Source organism: Pholcus phalangioides, unplaced genomic scaffold (genome assembly GCF_987345545.1).
Source record: "Pholcus phalangioides strain wild (caught in Gottingen) unplaced genomic scaffold, Ppha-v1.0 ptg000004l_1, whole genome shotgun sequence".
Taxonomy (NCBI): domain Eukaryota; kingdom Metazoa; phylum Arthropoda; class Arachnida; order Araneae; family Pholcidae; genus Pholcus; species Pholcus phalangioides.
In genome coordinates this window covers 17065182-17077642 of record NW_028301597.1, presented here as the reverse complement: position 1 = coordinate 17077642, position 12461 = coordinate 17065182, and the positions used below count along the sequence as shown (strand labels likewise).

The following is a 12461-nucleotide window of genomic DNA, read 5'->3' as shown; positions in this document are numbered from 1 at the left end:
AAGGCTGATGTTGTCTGCACCATGCTAAACGTGCTCTCTTGTGTGCTGCAATTAGCGGGACGCAAACAGCGGGGTCTTCTGGCATGAAGCCCTCTCTCATAAAGCCTTCGGGCAACAGTAAACCGTGAAACTAGAGTTCCAGTGGCAGCATGCACAGAGAGCGGTGATGCTGTATCAGTCCTGTGGCGCCGCGCAGAAAGTGTCACATAACGATCCCCATTGGTCGTCGTGGCTCTTCGACGACCTTGTCCAGGTTTTCTCGATATGGATCCAGTGTCCTGAAACTGTTTCCACAAATTACAGGTGACACTGGGCGTAACATCGAGCTCTGCAGCCACCTGCACTTGTGATTGCCCTGCCTCCAATCTACCGACGATTCTCCATCTCATTCCGTCATCCATACGTTTGTGGCTACTCATTTCACCTGATAGCTTATAAAATTTACCAAACTCTTGCGAGAAACACAGGAAATGTCACCGAGAAGTACGAGCACACGAATTGTGGAAAACGCCTCGTGCCCTCATCATCCCCTCCGTGGTCACTGCTCCGCCCACACGCACGTGTACGGTTACGTATTCGACACTGAATATTTGCATACTTCTTAGGTGGCATTATTAGTATCTTTGATTCAGTTCCTTTTTGTGAAAATAGACACAATATGCGAATTCTCTTAATTTTGCACACGAGTGTACATGTTTCAGAATAAAAGAGGGAAAAAATGTATGAAAAGAAATTCTAAGCCTCTTTCTTTCATCGTTTTATTTTCCAGAGAAGAAAGCTGGCACTAACTTCTTATTAAACCCAGTGATTTTCCTTTCTTTTTTCAATCTAACTATATACAGTGCACTTGATTATGATTCTGTTCCATCAGAGTGTAGCTCGATTCAAAAACACAGAAAAGAAGAAAACAAAAACATCCTGAGGGAACGAAATATCGATGAGACACATAATCAAGCATCGTCGTCTTGTTGCCTCTGCGGAAGGCAGAAAAATGACGCTCATCATCCATCCATCCCAACGTAAGATGCGTTTGTTGCTGTTCAAGTACGTGACTATCCTTTCAAATGATGTGTGTATGTATACACATCCTTCCTTTCGGCTCTTGTGTTTTTCTCTTGGTCTCTTAACCTGTAGTTGCTTATCGGGTCGTTACACTGTTTGATCTTGACATCCAATGGCGCAGTTATTATAGTTGCGCTTAGAATTGTATTTTGTGCTTGTAATTTTTCTCTTAACCCCACTCCCCCCCCCCTTCTCGATAATTTCCGTTGGAGCTGTCCTCAGGAAGCCCCCCCCCCCCCCCGCCCCGACCAATGTCAGTTTTTGTTTTCTCATCTTGTCCACCTAATTCGGTTCTGTTTCACACTGTCAATGTTGGTTTCACTCCGATTTGAAGCCCATTCAAATTTAAACTTTTGATTTAAATCTTTCGAAGTAGGTCTAGTTCTTCAAGTGCATATTTAATAAGCGTTGTTTCCCCATAAAGCTGTTGTGGTGCCCCTAAATCAATGGCTTTCAAAAATTGGTCAGTGCGGAGCGATCCGTGGGAAAAACAGAGCAGAATGAAAATTAATCGAGTGACTATGACTTTACTCGTATACAGGGTCGGAACTAGAGGTGGGGGGGGGGCAATATCCCCGGGTGGCAAATTTCAGGTGAATATTCAGAACACCATTTTAAAATTACCGAATTTTGAATTGGTAGAGGAGGCAAATTCATGCGTTTGCCCCGAGCAGCAAAATAATAAAAAATCCTACCCTCGGTATTCAATCAAGTGGGGGTGGGGGGGGTTCCCTGGCGAAAGTACTAATTGAAAAACACTTAAAATCTTTACATACAGTTACTATTCTGTACTTCAAGCACACTTAACTTGAGCAGCATCCACCAATCACTGTTACGTTATGACTGAATTACGATTATCAATAGTCAAGTCAGGGCCGCAAACTTGAGACGAAAATTTACACCATCACCCGGGGCCAGAATCCCCCCCCCCCCCCAGATGTTGAACGTAAAAGAATAAAATTTGCTCTTCTTTTGGTCCAGCGCCAGCAGCACTAGATCCTCTCGCACTCTTCTAGTTGGGCCTTAAGTTCAGTTATAATACAATTAAATATGAGACAATAGTCTGGAATGAAAGGAAATTCTTGTTTAGCTCGTGAAAATTTAGTTCAAAAACTTATCCCATTCAAAAACAATACACGGTACTTGGCGAAATCTGCTTGATCATTTAATCATCCCTGACTTTTTCCTGACCGAAAGCCTTGAAGAAATGAATATAATTAAAAAAATATATATATATATTAACCTTCCCAATGTTTTTCAGAGTTTGTTTTTCTCGTCACAGAAATCTTCCCTGACTTTTATGAAATATTTAGATATTTCCCTTTGTGTGTGAATTTTGCCAAATATTTTACATTTTCCCTGCGAATCAAGATATGTATTCAATCTATAAGTAAGTTATTCTTGGAAAGTGTTTGGATTGACAAACTATAAAAATAAGTGCATGAATCCAATAGAATTCATAGACGACCTCTTTAATAAAACTGTACTCTTTACTTTTTCATGTGTATAATAAGTATCATATGTGTAAAATAAAATTTAAAACAAAGATAAGTTTGTAATTCATGCAACTTGACATTAAAAAAAAGAACCATGAATTGACCCTTTATGGTTCACCTCCATAAAAACATACTGAAAAAAATATTGACAAAAACAAATGTACATTGGCGCTATTTACCATATTTTCAATTAAAACAATACATTAACACAACTAAATTAATCAGAGCAGATTTTTTAATTAGTGAAGATGGTTAATTAAGGGTATAAAATATACAGTTTGCCTTGATTGTTATTTATAAACAGATAAAATCTTTGCTTAGCAAAACTGACCAAGTTTTATGTAGAATTTCATTTTTAATCCCTTCAATTTTGTGCGATTTTATAAATCTCTAAAAATAAAAAACTTCAGCAGCTCCGAAAAAATGGCACCTGATAAGGAATCAACTCTTTCCACGTAAAAAAAAAACAGTATTGCACACACACATACCTAGCTGTATTTTGCACTGAAATGACACTAAAAGATGCACATTCTAAAATATAATATTCTAAAATACAAAAGAATTGAGAAGAGAAATTGATATAATGGGGATTTTTTACTATGTAGGCCTATATTGAAATATACAAAGGACTACGGAGGGCTAATATCATGTATGATATTAAAATTTTGCTCACCACAAAAACGATTTTATACAGAACAAGATGCAGAAAATACCGTGTGAAAATTGATTAGAATATTTCTTTCAGATACAATCAGTCATAATTCTGACCACTGTACCAAGCACACAGGTACACAACCTCTAAAAACCATTCAATTCAATATATGATGCAATTCATTAAAGCACGAAACACCATAGCTCAGGATTTGTTTAGGTTGGTAAAAAAGACAGAATTTTTGTATAGAGCTTATGTATCTGCAAAGAAAATTAAAAGGTACAACACCAATCAAAAATATTAAAAAAAGGCAAACATGTAACATGTTTGATTGATCACAGAATTAAGATACAATTTTCACAATCTTTTGAATAAAACTTAAAATTGTCAGTCATTACATGTTTTTGGGGTTGAACGTTTCACAAGAATCATTTTTAAGAGAAGTCAGGCCCCCCAATAGCAAATAAAAAATTGACATTGACATCTACAAGCTCGGGCAAAAGAAATAGGCTTGGCTCCAAAAATATTTGGTTGGTACCTATAGATTTCTTTTTTTTTCTTTTTTTTTGTCAAGCCCTGGAATAAGTAACTCTTACTGAAACTAATGGTTTTCTCTTCCTGAAGAACATATTCTAATTTTAAAAATTACTAGAATGACTAATGATGATCTTTTGTGACATGCAGGGAGGCATGACTGAATGAATAATTTAAAATAAAAATATTTTTTTTTGTCTTTTCAATTTTCCTGGTTTCAAATGTGAATCTAAACGTCAGGTTTTTAGTTTCACCATTACTGCAGATAAAGATTTTCTATTAACAAATCAAGTAATTAGGCCTCTGAGGAATTATTAAAACAATATGAGGATGTAGATAACTTTAAGTAAATACAAATACAATGCCACAACAGGCAAAATGCCCAATGAGGTGGCTGAGAAAAAGATGCCCATAACAAATATGGATGCCATATATTTCAAAAATACAGCAACCCAATTAAAAATGCAATTACAAAAACTAGAAACAATATACATACATGATAAAATATTATACAATGCTTATAAAGAATATTTATGGTTGTATAAGTAGGGATAGTTCCTGGATTTACCCCAGCAAGTTTATCGTATTTCTTTTTAAACATGTCAATTGTGTTAGCATTTACTACCTTCGAGGGGGGGGGGGGTTGTATTGATTGATAAATATTAAATTATGGAGTCATTAAATTAATGCTTCAAATTAAAATGTTGACAGAAGCTCACAAGTTTCATATATATATCTTTATAAATGTGATGGCAGTTATGCTATTAGAAAAATAACTTCAGAGCTTGAGTTTGGTGATTATTCGAATAGATACGTTACTTTGTATTTTCAGAAAATTTTACGGAATTGATAAATCTAAAAAATATGAACTACCTGCATATGAGAGAATATCACATGAGAAACTTCGTCACATCAGTTCACTAAGTGATATTCAGAATGAAATATGAATTGATGCTCATCATTTAAAATTAATAAATGGTTTCCAACAAATATTTATTTGCGGAGTGGGGAAAAGATGTGGTGATGCACGAGCAGATCTTACTTTTAAAAATAATTTAGTAACATTTTTCTAACTTGATCAAGCAGTCTATTATGTGATAAACAGCAATCAAGAACTTACAGGCTCAAGGGTAAAAATCTTTCACTGACGAATACAATCAAAAATTATCATATATGATTTAGGCCTAAACTCCTTTAAATTTTTAAAAAGAATGTTTTCAGAAATGACTTAAAAAGAAGTGTTTAATCAAAGAAATCATGTGTGTGGCTATCATCTAGGTATTCAGTGCAAGTTCTGCTGCATTGTGAGTAATAACCATTAGACGTAGAGATAAAATAAATGAAACATGTAATTTTTCCTATGTGCACTTTGATTAGTTTTTTATCATGCAAGCACTTATTTGAAGGATTCAAAACAAAAAAGATAATAATTATGATAATGTCCAGATGGAAATTAAATTTTTTGACAAATAAAATCTCTTTTTAGAAAAACTCCCAATGTTTGAACAGAATTTTCAAATCTGTACCCAGTATCTTCAAAAACACGAATAAACAAGTTACATAAAAAAAGACAAAAAAAACACACCTATTTCAGTTATTAATCAATACTTTGATGAAACATAAGTCATTTTCGAACATGGGTATATATAGATAGGTCTACAATAGCCTGCTGTTAAACAGAGTGAGGAAGAGATTTTCAAAAAAAGAGTACCCTGGTTGAACTTTAAAATTTCATACATGGACAAGAAATATTAATACTAATGTATGTGTTTATGCAACAAGTAACTTTGTACATTGCTAATTTTTTTACATGAGAAGTCTTCATATTGATAAGAAACTATTTAAGGGTTGGAACACTTTTTTGTGACTCAATATTATTTAGGGGTCTCCAACCCCCCCCCCCCTCCCATTACCTCAGTATTAGAACTTTATTTATAGAAAAACTCCTGAGCAAAGAACGCATGGGTCCCATGACAATGGTAAAAAATATTTGATTAGTAGGATAAATAATAAGCTATGTATTTAACTTTTGGGATGTGGATTAAAGCCCCAGTTACTGAAGTGAAAATCAGGCCCAGCTCAGTGCATAATTAAAAGGGTTGAAAAATTGAGAAATAATTTAGATGCCAACCAAATTTCTTTGGAGCAAAGCATACATTTTTTTCGTGATGAAGGGTCCAAAATAATATCTTTGTGTCCTCTTGATTTTTCTGATACCCAGTGACCTCTTTCTGTATAAGATTCTCCTATTAATTCATTCTTGAAGTGACTACACCACAAATATAAATACTTCATATGCAGATTCTCCTAATTATTCGCACTAGCATTGACTATAGATTGTAATTATGTAGACAGAAATGAAAATTATATTATTTAGGCCTGAAGTTGAAGATCCACATATCTGCAACAACCAATGCAATTTTCTGCCTGTGAATAGGACTATTCAAAGAAACATGCAGGCTGAGAGAAGTAAGCAAGATTGCTGACCAAACGAACAGTGCAAACACTCTCAAGCTAATTTTCTTACATTTATGTGAATTTTTAAAGTAAATCAAGCAGATTTCTACAGTGTTCATCATCTTATTAGCTATAACTTTTACAGGTCTTTATTTTAATTCTTTTGCAGGTCTACTGAGATATTTATTCCAGGGCTTGACAAATACCTGCCACCAGGTTGCCATGGCGATTATAAAATTGGTATTGGTGACTAAAACTTTCTGTACATGTAATAGCTAAATTGCAGTCTGTGAATGAAACAAAATTTTCTCATTTCATGACTGTACTAGGAAAAGGATATAAAGTACCGGATAAATCAAAAAATATTATTTAAGACCATTTCTCTCAAGATTAAAATAATTTTTCACTCCTAAAAAATTTTGCTGGCACCTAAAATTTTTTCTCAATTCGTCAAGTCTTGACTCATTCACATCTGAAATTGGTTCAGTCCACCTTTATTTTGGATATAAGAGTTCTGCTGTATATAATATGTTGCTCCGCATTCTCCTCTAAAACGAGGTCTTAGAAGTGTTTTAAACTTATAGGTGCTCAACTTGAGCATAAAAAAATTGGATATTGAAATTTGTAAAATACTAGCTACTAACTTTTTTCAATGAGGCTTTTTTGGATCACGTGATACCTCCCTCTTTCTTTGAGGGAATTGCAAACCGTGTCCAAGTTCACCAATATGGCGACTTCCTACGCGACTCATGAAAAAAACAAATCTAGATTTAAAGAAACGCAAAAAAATAAATATATATATATTTTTATTTTTTTAAAGGGTGCTAGGTATTTCGATTCCCCCCTTTGAACTTCAAGTTATTCATCTTTGCCTGTTTCTGCTTCAAAAAATGCTTAATTAAAACTGTGGAATTTCTTTGATGTACTTTATGGGCCCATAATTAATTTTAAAACAACCAAAACTATGAATTTATGCAGTTGAATATTAAAAGACAATTCGCAGAGACATTAATTTTCATGCTTGAGAAGATATAAATAAAAAGTTGAAATCAATGTTATTGCATGAATATCCATCCAGCTCGAAAGTAGGTCCGGGGCTAATTACTCCATATTTAATCGTATGTCTATCTCTAAGCGAACTCAATATTTCAAAAATCAATTATTTAATACAATTTTTAAAATTATTGATGTAACAGAAAAAACCCCACCAAATTTCCGCATTTCTACATTAAAATCGGCATTTTAACACTGATTTCTATGGGGGATCATCCTTTACCTTACACTCAAAGTGATGCTGATGATGGCGTCTATTCAAAAAGCTCTCATAACTGGGAGGATTGAATAAAGTGGCAAACCATTATAAAAGTATAAATATTATACATATACTGACAACATTGAAGAAATGACAAACCATTGTAAAGGCATAAAACACGTCTTAAACGCATTGCTAGGGAACCACGGTAACCAAAGTAAACGTTCGGAAACTGATTGTTGAGGCAGAGAAAGCATTGTTGCCCGACAGTTTTCTGCCCATTTGGGGCACTTGCCTTGCTCTGACGAAATTTTAAAGTAGCCTATCGTTCAAGTCTGGTCTCATTTGGTATATATGCAAAATTTGACGACGATCGATCTAAAATTGTAGATTTGTATATAGAACACACACACACAAACAGAAAATCAATTTTATATATATATATAGATACTTCAGAATTTCTACTTACATTCAAGTAGACACGGTTAGTGGTTACCAAGCAGAGTTTAAAAGTCTCAGAATAGATTAATTTGTATTAAATTCTCTTAAAACAATTTCCTCGACTCCTATGAAATTGTGTGAGTTAGCACGTAAATTTTTCTCTTAACGGTAGAACTAATTCACCTCTGAATGAAGGACACCTCAAAGAAGGGGGAGAAAGTCTCATGGGTGTGTTCCTTATCGAAAGGTTCCAGTGTACTCATAAGAACACGAAAATTCATGCATCTGCTCCTTTTGCTTCCAATATGTGAAGATAGATGGCAGCACTTCTCGATTATATAAAACACCCATAACTCTTGCCATCAGAAAGATGCTTAGGTATCTACCCACATTGCAATTAGCATAAATTTTTTCAGAAGAATGTTTATGAGATGAATGTAGGGAAGTATCCACCACTTGTGGGGGAAACGGTACATTGGTGAGTTGGGAGGACAGGGAATCTTTAGAAAGGGAAAATTCAAGTTACTAACCTTCAAAAAGTAGTACTTGAAATTAAGGGACGAGAGAGAAAGAATTTAACTGTGTGTCTCTGTAGCTCATATAAAACTGATGAATAAATTTTAATTATTCAAGTAGTAGTAAAAGTTTCCAGATCAAAATTGCGATGAAAACTTTTTTCCACCTACCATGAGATGACCCTTGCATCTGAGTCATTAAAATTTTAATGCAGATTATGCCAAGCTCTTTTATGGTATGTTAAATATTATAGCTTTTCTCTTTGTCCCACTAGTGGGGGGAAAATTCACTAGCAAGATACATGAGCGGAGATACGGGGGGGGGCATTGCCCCACTAGCGTCAAAGGTGGAGTCGACTGATCTAATGTATATATGAATTGACACCATCATCTTGCTCCCCAGCAATAATGGTCATGCCCCCCCCCCCAGACTTCCAAGTCTATCTCCACCTATGGCGGGATATGATTTTTTTGTGTTTTTCGATCAATGATTATGACTCCTACAACACTGTTGAATGCCACTTCTTTAAAGTGGCCCCACCTGTTAAAATATGTATATGTACACATAATTGATTTTTTGTATGTTTGTGTGCGCTCTCTATGTAAATCTACAATTTTTGACTGATCTCTGCCAAATTTTACATGTATAACAAACAAGACCCGACTTAAACAATATACTACATTAAAAGTTTGTCATAGTTGGGCAAATGCCTGAAATGGGCAAAAAACTGTCAGGTAACAACTATCAGATTCATGGGCCTCAACAATGACTTTTGGAATGTTTATTTTGGTTACCACATTTCCCATATAAAGCTAGACTTTTCTACGAACATGATTTCTACATTAATGCAGCATAAAAATGCTGATTGGTTAAAAAACTTGAATTTTTTTAATCAATTAGCATTTTTATGCTACACACAGTGGAGAAACCTGCTCTTTGAAAAAACCTGGCTTAATAGTGCCTTTAAGACATGTTTATCGCTTAACAATGATTTGTCACTTCTTTAATACTGCCAGCATATGGAGAAAAATGGGCAGCACCTGGTATTATAGGTATTTTCTTATAAAATGGCTTGGGTTATGTTATTTAAGTGCATACCCACACATATTTGTTCATTTGTGTCAATAAGACACTGGTTCCTGGAACAAACTCTCCAAGGGGGTCCTTAGAGAGGTTCCAGAGGAGTCCTCCAGCTTGGGCATAGTAGCCTACTTCAGCGCTTGACAGATTGGTACCAAGTTGACAAAAACACTAATATTGGTGCCTACAATAATTCCCTTTCCGTGGTCACTAAATTGCAGTCTGAGAACAGAACAAAATGTTTGGAATTTATATCAGGATATCTGCCAGCATGAAAGATAGTCACTGTGCCCCAGAAAAGTCAAAAGAAACATCACATTGGACCTGTTTTATCGGGAACAAAAAGTTCCCAATAAAACAGGTCCAATATGATGTTTTTTGGTTTCAATCCTAATTTTTTGTTTGCAAAAAAATTTGTTCTGGTGCCTAGGCTTTTTGTGATTTGCCAAATCCTGGCCAACATATCTTCACACTAACACTGTGTCCATGGGATCCATGACACTTGGAAAATCAGTTGTTTTGTGTCTATATTTACAGACCATATTTTTATCTTTTGTTTTTTTTACAGATTTATTCATCTTTTTGCATGATAACATTCTTTTCATGTGCTACGTACATCAATAAAGCAGGGTTGGTAAAAAAACCGGTTTTTTTGAAAAAAACCAAAAAACCGGGTTTTTTTGGTTTAAACCAGGTTTTTTTGGTTTAAACCGGTTTTTTTGTTTTAAGTAGTATTAACATTAAAAACAATGAAATTTCTGAAAAATCATTAAAACTTCTAATAATTAACTAAAATGAAATTGTTATTAATGTAATTAACACTATTCCCATGCTAATTAATCAATAAATATTTATTAAATTTTAACAAAAACCAACTTTTGCCATTTAATTATTTTTTGCTTAACTCAATGGATTACTGTGTGTTCGAAAATTCTTTTAATGTTATTATTAATCATATAATATATAAAGGTTTTTCTCCAGTTACTTTCAGTATACTTAATTACGAAGCTATTTTGCAAAAAGTAATAAAAATTAGGTGAATATAATGCATTTAATGATGCATAAATAATGCAGATTAATTAACGATGATTTACGATATACAGGGTGATTATAACTAAGGTTCTGATTTCAAAACACTAAAAAAAGAGCGATTGTCAGAATGACTTGAAAATTGACATGAATATTCCTGAAAAAATTCCATTTTATTTGATAAAGGGGAAAAAATACTTAAAAATGTAAAATTAATGACATCATCCAACATGTGAGAAATTTGCTCGCAGAATGGAAACGATAGCCAGTCAAGGCAAAATTATAACTTAATTATAGCATTGCACGAGTCCATAATTCATGGAGAAATGGAACATGGAACAAATAACTATAACTTACTCAAAAAATGTTAAATATGTTGTCCACCACGTGTTCTGGCTATGAGGTTGAAAGCACAAAAATTCTTGTTCAACAGCAGAATCGGAATATGCCATGGTCATAATGTGGATGTGCTTGCAATTCAGCTTTATTAAACCAAACGCGCCCCCTTTCCCCCGTTCATATTCCTGAGGAATGAGGAACTTCTAACATATAGAGAATGTGCGGGAGATTACAATTCATCAAAGTTTGCAATCTGACCGCTGTTTATAACATTTTGAGGTATCCCCACAGCCAGTAGTTGCAAGGGTTAAGGTGCATCCTGTAAAAATGGGTCTTCAGCAGCTGCTTTGCTGGTATTGCAATGTGCATCTTGATAGAAGTTCTATCCACACACTGATGCTGTGGAAGTGCCGAAATGATGTGGTTGCACAAAATAGATTATACTGCTGGCAAAGTACAGCATCATCTACTTGCACATTTTGCACCTTTTTCTTTTGCGAAAGAAACGTTCATTGCTTCAGGAGTATCCATGCAAATTTTCAGGTCATTCCGATCAGTACTTATTGTATAGTTTTGGAATCAAAACTTAAATTATAATCACCCTGTATATAGCTGATTATTTTATTATAAATCTGTTACTACTATACAGTAGAACCTTGATTAACTGGGCTTAACAGTGTGTGTGTAAAAGTATAAAAAAACAACTATTGAATATTAAGACTTGGAGATATACAGTAGGAGATGTGCTACTTCTTATGGGAATGAAAATGTATGTGAGGTAATGTAACAACTAGTACACTAGTCTTTGTCCTTTAAGGACAGCTGGTGTCTTTATTGGATTATAGGTCCACCGGCCCCTAGCATGATGGTGTCACTACTGTAGCTGCTTCTTTGTGAAGGGAAAAAGAAACCCTGTGAGATATGTAATACACCACTACATTTAGATGTGTGATGCAATCCTTATTCATGAATTTGCTAAAGATAGAGCATCAGAATGTAGCCAAAGGTTAGAAAATGTTGTAAGAATGAGAAGTTTTGGCTTTTATATATAACTTTAAATGACTAAGATACTTCATATGAAAAAAATATATATATATATTCTGGCCACTTTTATGAGACTTTTTGAAAAAAACCATTTATAAAATCTTATGTCATTTAAAGATATACCATCAGAATGTACCCCAAGGATATAAAATGAGGTAAAAATGAAACATTTTGGCTAATAATGAACAAATATGATATTTTTAAGGGAAAAAAATTATATTTAGGCTACTTTTATCTGATTTTTTGAAAAAAACCAAAGTGGTTTTTTTAAAAAAACCAGTTGGTTAAAACCAAGGTTTAAACCATGGTTTAAACCAACGTGGTTTAAACCAAACAACCCTGCAATAAAGTATGAAATATTAACAAATTATGAAGTATTTGTAACATGAACAAGTACAAAAGCCTTTAATATGGCATAAAAGGGTAAATTCCATTGCTTATAATTGTCAAAATAATTTTAATTTAAAAAAAATGAGTCTTTTAAGAAAAAAAAATATAAACAAATATCTTTTCATTGCAGGGGAAAATATGAAAATTATGAGACGTGATGCATTTAAAA

The 12461-nt window shown here is 34.0% G+C and overlaps 1 protein-coding gene across 1 annotated transcript in view; it reads right to left on the bottom strand.

Moving 5' to 3' along the window:
* Positions 1-12461, bottom strand: part of RASSF8 (ras association domain-containing protein 8) — a 66429-nt gene that overhangs the window by 53574 nt on the left and 394 nt on the right. The window lies entirely within an intron of this gene.